The sequence below is a fragment of the Benincasa hispida genome, chromosome 9, assembly GCF_027475165.1.
Source record: "Benincasa hispida cultivar pf3 chromosome 9, pf3_genome.v1.1, whole genome shotgun sequence".
Classification (NCBI taxonomy): domain Eukaryota; kingdom Viridiplantae; phylum Streptophyta; class Magnoliopsida; order Cucurbitales; family Cucurbitaceae; genus Benincasa; species Benincasa hispida.
In genome coordinates, this window is record NC_143486.1 from 28,970,676 (window position 1) to 28,980,719 (window position 10,044).

Genomic DNA, 10,044 nt, shown 5'->3' on the forward strand with positions numbered 1-10,044 from the left:
TGATTCTATACGATAGTTCACTCAACTGGCCTTTAGCTAAATGATCGTGCAACTTTTGCTAAACGATCGCATAACATTTGTTAAACGAGTGGGCATCGTCTATACGATAGACCTTGTCATCTCTCACTTGCTCAATCGTTTACACGATTGTTCCTCCGGTCTCGTCCTCTAACCAAGTCCACATAAAGCCCACAGTTTTGGATTCTCACACCAAGAATACCAAGGTAGCCATTGTGGTGGTGTCGTACTCAACTCGACATAGTCGAGGTTTTTGGGAGGCCATTCGTTGAGTTCTTTGTGTTCGTGATCTTGGAGATCATTCTATTCGTGGTCACTGTGATCGTGTTGCGTTACGGTTGTAGTGTTTGAGCATTTGGATTTGCAGTCTTGCTGATTGTTCGAGCGTTCATGATCAAGGGTGTTGAAGATGAGTCTTCAAAGGTATGCATAATTATATCCCTTGATCTTAGTAAAGCATGCTATAATTTTGTTTGGTGCATAGCCTGTATGTTTCTATTTCTTGATTGTAATTGTTAAAGTTCATATCTGATTTCCTTCACACACAACCTCATGCATTAATGCTTCCCAACACCAATGCATGCCTTCTCTTGGCTTCTATACTTAGCTAATTTTTCACTTGTTAAACTATTTAAAACTCATCCGAGACTAGGTTTTTCTAACATTTAGAATTTTCTTCCTCCATCTTCCTACTTTCTTTACTTCCTTTCACAAATTTACTTTAACATATCCTTAGTCTTTTCATAGCATGCCCATTATATAGTTAAGTAGGAAAAATGGATTACGAGGTTTACATACATATTCAACAACTTTATTGAATAAACATCAATAACATCTTTATTACTAATAGAATATGTTTTTACAAACTACGAGTTTTAGGACATACAACCTAAAAAATCTATCTAATGATTTCCTTTCACTTACAATGGGACCTTCGTTTGAGGTGCGCTCTTACAATGGATGCATTGTTAATGGGGGATGATTTCACATTGTAGAGCGTGATAGTCGTCCGGCTACACAAAATAGTGGCATCCTAATGGTCGGAGAGATCAGCGGTAATGAAAGTGTTGATAATAATTTTAACGATGTCTTAGACGAAGTATTGGATTTTCAATAGGCGAACAGAAGACATGTTTTTATGTTCAAATATAGATGGTTTGACACATATAATGTCACACCCCCTCCCAGATTACCCTCTTAATCTGAAAGAGGATATGACCGCAGTAGTTACTAGCCTTGCTGCCAGCACTCACCACCTTAGCCTTCTAATCTAAATGCCAACCTATTAAACATTAATAATGTATGCTACCTTAAGATTCTATAAAATATTATATAAACATAAGCATACAGCCATGACATAACGTCTAAGGGAAAAATATCCACAGATGGTCCCAAACAACTCTAACAAAGCCCTAGTCCCTCTCAAAACATGTGTACATAAACAGATCATCAACCTAAGTCTTCTTAATAAGCCGAGTCTTTCAGTGACAAGCAGCAGCAGGATCAACCTTGAGGAATATGACCGCTACCTGAAAAAAAAAGAAACACAGGAAGTCTATGAGCTAGTAGCCCAGTGAGTGACTATAGAATCGTATTACATCATGCCTTACATCACTATAAACATGTAAATATACTAATCAGTATCTCAAGCAACTGTCTCTAAATATAGCTTTAAACCTTTCTTAGACATCATTAAACAACATTATTCCTTAGTTGAGAACGAGCCGACAACGCTCTAGCTCTCAACGTCTATTACCGGCCAAGAGACCCATACTTCGGCCTCCCTTCGGTGGTGCATGGCCTAGGAGACACATACTTCGGCCTCCCTTTAACTACCTACGTGCACGTGGAGTTTTCTGAGTACCGTCAATACCTTAGGTACCGGCCAAGAGACCCATACTTCGATCTCTCATGGAGTTTTCTAAGTACCGTCAATACCTTAGGTACTATTACCCAAATACCTTCTTCATGTCCTTCAGTATCGGGTTATTTCGTCACATCAATTTAAGTTTCATTGCATGTAATTTACACAAGAACTCATTCTATCATAGCCTTCCTCTAGGAAGCATATTTCAACATTAGAAACTTAACTTTTGTAATAATTTCACAACATACCTTGGCCTGTATTAAACATATATAAGCCGGGAGAGATACGTTAAGCTATTCATTTAACCATTTGTTGCTTGAGGAAGTATAAATTCATCATTAGCATCACTGCAACTTACTTGGCCTTATATGCACAAGTATTGAAAGTATTAAGTTCATTTCATCACTCACAGCTCGTCGGGGCTCTTAACGGTCTATACGCCTCTCCTAGCTCTTCTTGGCTTGAAAGGACATAATTCCCGGTTAAATTACTTAGAATTCTTAGCAAAATACCTCAAATAATTCATTTACTAATGGAACTTCCATCAACAAACACAACACTGCTAGCGAGATAATCATCATGAGTGAATTCATCCTTATGAGTGAGATCCCCATGAGCGAGATCCTCCTCATGAGGAAGATCCTCATGAGTGAGATCAAGCTTTTCCTAGCAAACTTTCATCCTAGCGATACTCACCTTATCAGCGAGATTCAGCCCAATTCCTAGCGAGATTTCCTTCTTGAGCGAGATCCTCAGCACAAAATTAGCGAGATTTTCTTCATAAACGAGATCCTTATTCTCCTTATCTCGCTATAGCTCTCCACGGTGAGCTGTGTGCTTGTTCTTCCTAAGCAGCTGTCTGCTTATGTATAGATTCTCTGTTACAACTTTAAAAATCATAACTCAAAATCTAAACCTCTTTTGAAGAAACTTCCTTCTACAAACTTGTTTAGAATTGAGTTAATTTCAGCTGAAAATTCCTTATAGTTTGGCTTGGAGTTTCCAATCTTCAACTCGGACCCTGATAATCCGAGATTCTGCCTCCTCTGTAATTTCTTCACTTCTTGTTCTTCTCCTCCCACAATCTTTCTCTGGCAAGACAACCTCGAAAACTAGATTCTCCTAGCTTTCAAATGACACCAATTTCACTAAATTTACTCATGTCAATTGCCGAAACCAAGCTTTTCAAGTTTCTCTTCCTTTTAATCTTCCTGCCGCCTCCCGAGTTCAAAGATTAGATTGCCACGTCACCCCACACTTAGTGCCTCCAGCCAAACCAATAAATGAGTTTCCTCATTTAATATGTTTTTCCTTCCCTTCCTTCATAATCCCTATAAATAAACATGAATTGCTACTTAATAAATACGTAATATAATATTCCTTTGGCTAAACATGCTTATCTAGGAAACCTAGAGTTCGGGGTTTACAATCATCTCCCCCTTAAAAGAAATTTCGTCCTCGAAATTTACCTGATATGTCATTTGAAAAGTTGAGGATATCTCTTCCTCATTTGCTCTTCAGGTTCCCAGGTTGTTTCCTCAATTCCATGATTATGTTATAGTACCTTAACCAAAGGAATCGTCTGATTTATGAGTACTTGGTCTTTTTTGTCTAAAATCTCGATGGCCTCTTCCTCGTAAGATAAATCTTCTTTGAGGTGTACTGGTTGTGCTGCTAGTATGTGCATAGGATCAGGCACGTATTTCTTTAACATTGACACATGAAATACGTCAGAGATGTAATCTTTTAAAAAGAATGAGTCCTATATGGACTCTGAAACAACAAGGCATCCAACCAAGGAAGACCAGTTCGATTTTCCTTCCAGCTCACAAGTTGAAGTTCATCCTAGAATTGAAAACACTGTTACTATAGATGGACATGTACAACACCCAGATATCCCAAGCACTTATGAATTTAGATCTGAAGGAAAAATTGAAAATCTAGAAAACTATCTTCTTTTTAGGGACAAAGAAAGAAGGACCACCAGACTTCCTTCTAGATTTGCAAGTGTTGATTGCATTTCTTATCATTCTGTTGATAATGACGGTGAAGAATCTAGCAGTTTTGAGGAAGCCCTAAATAGTAAAGAGAATAATGAATGGCTTGTAGCAATGAAGAGTGAAATAGACTTTCTTTACAAGAATGAAACTTGGGAGCTGCTGGCAGACCACTTGGCGAAGGAGTTATTCCTTGTAAGTGGGTTTATAAGAAGAAATACTTCGAAGAAAACAATTAAATTGTGAAATATAAGGCCAGACTTGTTGCCAAGTAGAAAGAGGGAGTAGATTATATAGAGTTCTTCTCTCCAGTGGTTAAGTACATATCAATTAAGGTTCTTCTTTCGATTGTGGCTTGTAAAGATATTAAATTAGAACAGATGGATGTTACTACAACATTCCTACATGGAAGCTTGGAGGAAGAACTTTATATAGAGCAGCCTAAGCACTTTGAGGTTCAAGGGAAGACAGAACTTGTGTGTAAGCTAAAAAGGTCCTTATATGGACTGAAACAGTCTCCTAGATGTTGGTGTACAAGATTTGATATCTTCATCAGCAAAATAAATTTCGTTAGGAGACTATATGATCCTTGTGTCTACTACAGAAAGCTTCCAAATGGTAGTCTAATCTACCTACTGTTATATGTTGATGACATGTTGTTGGTAGGGAAAAGCATGACTGAGCTAAATGATATCAAAGATCAATTGAAAGTTGAATTTGAAATGAAGGACCTAGGGTTAGCTAAAAGAATCCTAGGTATGGAAATCATAAGGCAAAGAAGTAGGAGAGACCTATTCTTATCTCAGAAACAGTATACTCAAAAAGTGCTAGATAGGTTTAATATGTCCAATGCTAAGTCAGTATCTACACCTATGGGTCAACAGTTCAAAATATTTGCCAAGGACTCCCTAAAGACCCAACTGAGAAGCTAACTATGTCAAATGTTCCTTATTCTAATGCTATTGGAAGTTTCATATATTTGATGGTGTGCACTAGACCTGATCTAGCCTACAGTTCAAGTTTAGTCAGCAGGTACATGGGTAACCCTGGCAAAAAATCACTGGGAAGCTACGAAATGTGTATTTCGATACCTAGTGAGATCAGTGGATGGAGGACTATTATACATAAATCCTGATGAGTCTACTTCTAAAAGGGTATGTTGATGCAGATTTTACAGGAGACAGTGATAAAAGGAGATCCCTAATAGGTTACTCCTTTATGTTAAGAGGGAACCTTATAAGCTTGAAGTCTACCATACAATCAGTAGTTGCCCTGTCAATTATTGAGGCTGAATTCATAGCAGTAACAGAAGCAATCAAAGAAGCAATTTGGCTAGAAGGCTTAATTAAAGAGCTAGGTCACACACAAGAATCAGTAGAACTACTATGTGATAATTGAAATGCAATTCACTTAACCAAAAACTAACAATACCATGACAAAACAAAGCATATTGATGTAAAACTTTTCTTTGTTAGAGTCATTATCGAGAAAGGAACAATTATTATACAGAAGGTCTAAACAGAAGACAACGCAACAGATTTCTTAACTAAACCTCTACCAAGACCTAAGTTCGACTACTATTTAAAACTACTCAAAGTAGTAGATTTAACTAAGGGAAAATAACTACCTCACGACAAAGATCTTCAAGGAGTTTTTTGCTTCAAGAGGCAAATGTGTTGAGGTGAATGAAAAAGCTCCAGCTCCTGTCTCCAAGCTCAGCTCCAGCTCCTGCCAAAGACAAACCATACAATTAGAAACTGTTAAACAGTTACAACAAACTAAAGTTGTTAAATGAGCACTCTTGTTATTTCTGTTATCTGTAATAAACTGATATAAATAGAACAAAACCTCTATGATAAATAGTATGTAACAGATAATACACTTAGAAGATAAAATTTTGAGAGAGAGTTAGAGAGTTAATACTCATATTCTGTAGAATCTGAAATTGTAAATCTTGAAGGATGAATAACAGTCTTGAAGATTGTTTCTAAAGTGGATGTAGGTGAAGAATCATCGAACCACTATACCTCCTTGAGTTCGTCTTCTTCTTCTCTTTTCATTTCTGAAATTGCATGTTGTTTTACCCAACAATTGAAGTCAAGAATCTGAGTTCAAACTCATAACCCTAAAGAAAGAAACAAAGAACAGACAGCAATAGAGAGAGATATCTGAAAATAAAAGGTATATCAGTAAGCTGTCACTCGAGCTGAGAAGAAAGATAAGCTGGAAGAAAATAATTACCATCTGGTAAGGTAACGTGGCAGCTCATCCATCATACAATCGGTATCCTTTTTTTTTTTTTTTTTTTTTTTAATTTTTATAGATTAATCCATCAGAAGAGTTTTGGGCCTTACAACATCTGATCCAAAAGCCCACTAACAAGTTGCAAGTTTAAAGTGAGAATTTATAATGTAATTGAAACAAAACCTCCTCCTAAAAAATGTTCCTACTTAAATTCTTTTTTTAATAGCCATCTATATTGTCATCAGCCTGCAGTGTTAATTTTAATTACCCCATCAATTCATTTATTTTCTTCAATCATCTTTAAGTTTAAGTTTGATTTTTCTTAATCTCTTCAATCAACTACTAATTACCTCATTAATCAAATTACTTGTGTAATGTTGAGCATAAAGACATTTCTGAGAATGAAGATACTCGAACAATGGATTGAAGACGTAATCCAGAAATCAATAAAAAATGAAAACAAAAATATAAATATAAAATCCAAACAATACATTCAAAAAACAAAATTGATTAAAAAACACTTGGGTCCAAATGTATTTTTGTCGGACATATTTATGGATAGTCGCTACTTTTTTACGACGGTTTACTATTTAGTTGCAATAGGCAATTTCGTGACTTATTATTTTTTCTCCGCATTGATAGAGACGAAAATTGAAAATCGTCGCTAATATTTGCGATGATATTATAATAATCACTAATTATATCGCTAAAGGCTAGATTTCTTATAATGTCTCATGATTTTCTCCCTTTCTCTCTTTTACATCTCTAGTGGCGAAACTAGAAATTCATAACACTAGGTGCACAAATTTGCACATGAACGTTTAGATTTGTCTATATATAATTTTTTAACTTAATTTTTTTAGTAGCATGAATTCGTGATTTTTTGTCTAATAGATTCTCAAAAATATCAATTTTGCTTTCAATAAATCTCTTACCTATTAAATGTTAAAAATTAAATGTTGTATTAGGTATTAAATTTAAGTGTATGTGTCTGGATATTTTTAAAAAATATTGTATCTATTAATTAAAGATTTTAGAATTTAAGATTCAAATAAAGACAAATAATTTTTTTGTGTTAATGAAATGGTTCATTTTTAAACATTTTTTTAGATTTATTAAATTTAATATCGAAAGTTTATACACTATGAAGTACAGACACAGAGACAGCTACACGATACGAATACGATCATATACGGCGATTCGTCAATTTTTAAAAAACTAAGATACAGATACGTCTAAGAATGCGTCATTTTTTTGTATTTTTTTTAACATATATATATTTCTAAAAAATGAGGAAACTGATACGTTAAAGATACATTTTTTTTTTCTTTAAAAAAATCTAGGATATAGATAAATTTAACATACAAGTTAATAACAATAGAATACAAACACGGAAATACAATACAAAAAAAGTAACATCTAAGATGTTGAAGTACAATAGTTAATAAAATGCAATAGAAAAGTGACTCATATTATAAAAAAGAAGAAGATTAGAGTTCGAAGTATAAAAATAAACGAAGAACTTCTTCACTGAATTGTCGAGGATCCTCGTCATGAATATTTAGCGAGGATCCTGATCAATAACCAAATTCAAATTGAAATGAAATAATACAGGCCTTCATAGATTTTTTTCTATTTACATCCTTTTTTTTCCTTTGCAATTTGTTTTCAAAATAAACCATCAAAACAACACAAATATTTTTCTCAGAAGTTTTAAATGAATCAACCAAAATCTTCTTAAAAAAAATCTTTTAAAAACTTTCTGACCACAGAAATTTAGTGGTGAAGATGTTAACTGTCCTAGTATTTGTGAGGTGATGAATTAATTTTAGAATGTCAAACTAAATTTAAATAAAATTATGTAATGCCCTTTGAGCGCCACTCATAATTACTATATATTCATTATATATAAAATTAATGATTAATAAATATGGAGATTTAAAAAATCAAAACAAAAAAATTCTTACAAAAAGATCTCTCTTTAATAACACGAGAAAAATAAAACTTCGTTCATTAAACGAGTATTGTAAAATGATAATTCCTGCATGAAAAAGTCCAAATCCTATATTTTCTTTGCGAATCAATGTGGCATATTGTGGGTGCTTAGTCACAACTTCTAAATCAAGACTGGTAACGACTCCACTTTTCTCTTCTTGGGAACAACGTCGGTTGCTCCGCGACGAAAATCTGTAACATACATATGACCTTTGCATGAATTGCCGAGTAGCACGAATTAAAGAATACTTGTGTTAAATTGTTTGGTTATTTACGGTGATCATTCTACAACCATGCATGATTGATAGTTCAAAAAAACAATCGATTAGATTACTTAAGAAGTACCTAATAAATAATCGTCTTAGCTTTATCTCTAGAACTACGGATGTAAGCACAAACGCTCAACTCCCGATATGTTTTCTTTTTAACTTTCGTTGTCTTTCACTTCCACCATCCTTTTTCTAGTGTTTCTTTTTCTTCTCCACTGATTTCTTTAAATACCACGAGGGAAAGAACTGTTCACATCGAGAAAATTGAACATAATAGAAAGAGAAAAAATAAAAAAATAAAAAAGATGAACCACAGAAGAGAATGACATAAGAAAGGAAAGAGTCTGATAGCCTAGTTGCCTAGGGATAATACAAAATTATAAAATAACTTACACTTTTCACAAGAAGCCTACAATACCACTCAAACAAGCCACCAACTCTTCCACTCCCGCTTTGAGATGAAAGATTTGAGACCACTCAGATAGTTCCATAGTCTTGACGTTTCATATTGTCTAATTAATATTACTTATCTTAGGCCAAGTATTGCTTATGATCTCCTGACCTACCCTAATATTATTGATTATGTCATGTCTTTGACATCATTAGATCTGAATGTTCATTTAACACTCTTTGTTAGTATCGCTCTTGAGGATCTCTCGTTCTCTATCGACAACATCTTGGTAGTCTCATTTATTTGATCATAATCCCCTCATATATTGCCTATACAATTCCTATTGTCGATCAATTTATGGGTGCTCCTTGAACTATACACTTTACTTTAGTACTTCGCATCCAATCCTAACATGTCATGGCCACTCTCACACATTGTGTTGATTATTAATATATTATTTTTGTATAACATGATTAATTTTAGGGTAATTAAAATTTTAAGTCTCAACTTTCAAACTTGTGTGTATTTAATCTTTGACCTTTCAAATTAGGGGAAAATACCTTTTCGGTCCCTTAGTTTTGGATATAGTTTATATTTAGTTCCTAGGTTTCAAAATATTACACATTTAGTCCTTAAGTTTTCGATGATTAAAAGTGAGTAATTAATGAATAATTGAGGTTGAAAATGTAAAATCTTGAAACTTAAAGACTAAATTGAAACCAAACTCAAATCTCGAGGGTAAAATTATAACATTTTGAACAAACTTAGGAACTAAGTTGAAACAAAAGTCAAAACTTGAGGACCAAATGTTAACATTTGAAAACCTAGGGACCAAATAGAAACTACGCTAAAAAACTAGGGACTAAAAATATATTTTACCCTTCAAATTATAAATTTAGTCTTTAAACCTTGAATTTTTAAACATTCACAGATTTACTTGATACAAAATTTAAAGTTTCATCCTTCATTATTAGATGTAAATTTAATTATTTAATCAATCAATTGCTTTCATGAAAAATTAGAATTTATCGAAGAACCTATTAGATATAAAATTGAGTGTTTAGGAATTTAATACATCTATTTTGTGTGTAGACTTTTTCAAATGTTAGTTTTACAAAATTGTCGATTAGAGTAAATGCATGGACTATTATCAAAGAAAATTCTAAGAATCTAAATTTATTCATTTATGAAAGTTTATGTGTTTAATTGATACAATTATAAGTTTTATATAAAGTTTTTCCAAATGAAATCTAATAGAAGTTG

At 33.6% G+C, this 10,044-nt stretch overlaps 1 long non-coding RNA gene across 5 annotated transcripts; it reads right to left on the reverse strand.

Moving 5' to 3' along the window:
• Nucleotides 1-1,132: 1,132 nt before the first annotated feature.
• Nucleotides 1,133-9,207, reverse strand: LOC120086175 (uncharacterized). Of its 5 annotated transcripts, XR_016532279.1 has the most exons (6): nucleotides 8,784-9,207; nucleotides 8,467-8,636; nucleotides 6,124-8,313; nucleotides 5,806-6,050; nucleotides 5,510-5,610; nucleotides 1,133-1,547 (listed from the first exon to the last, which is right to left on the reverse strand). It is a non-coding gene; the product is annotated as an uncharacterized LOC120086175 (long non-coding RNA). The 5 variants fall into 5 exon arrangements; XR_016532280.1 differs by lacking the exon at nucleotides 8,467-8,636 and having other exon boundaries at nucleotides 8,784-9,206; XR_016532278.1 differs by lacking the exon at nucleotides 8,784-9,207 and having other exon boundaries at nucleotides 8,467-8,777.
• Nucleotides 9,208-10,044: the final 837 nt, after the last annotated feature.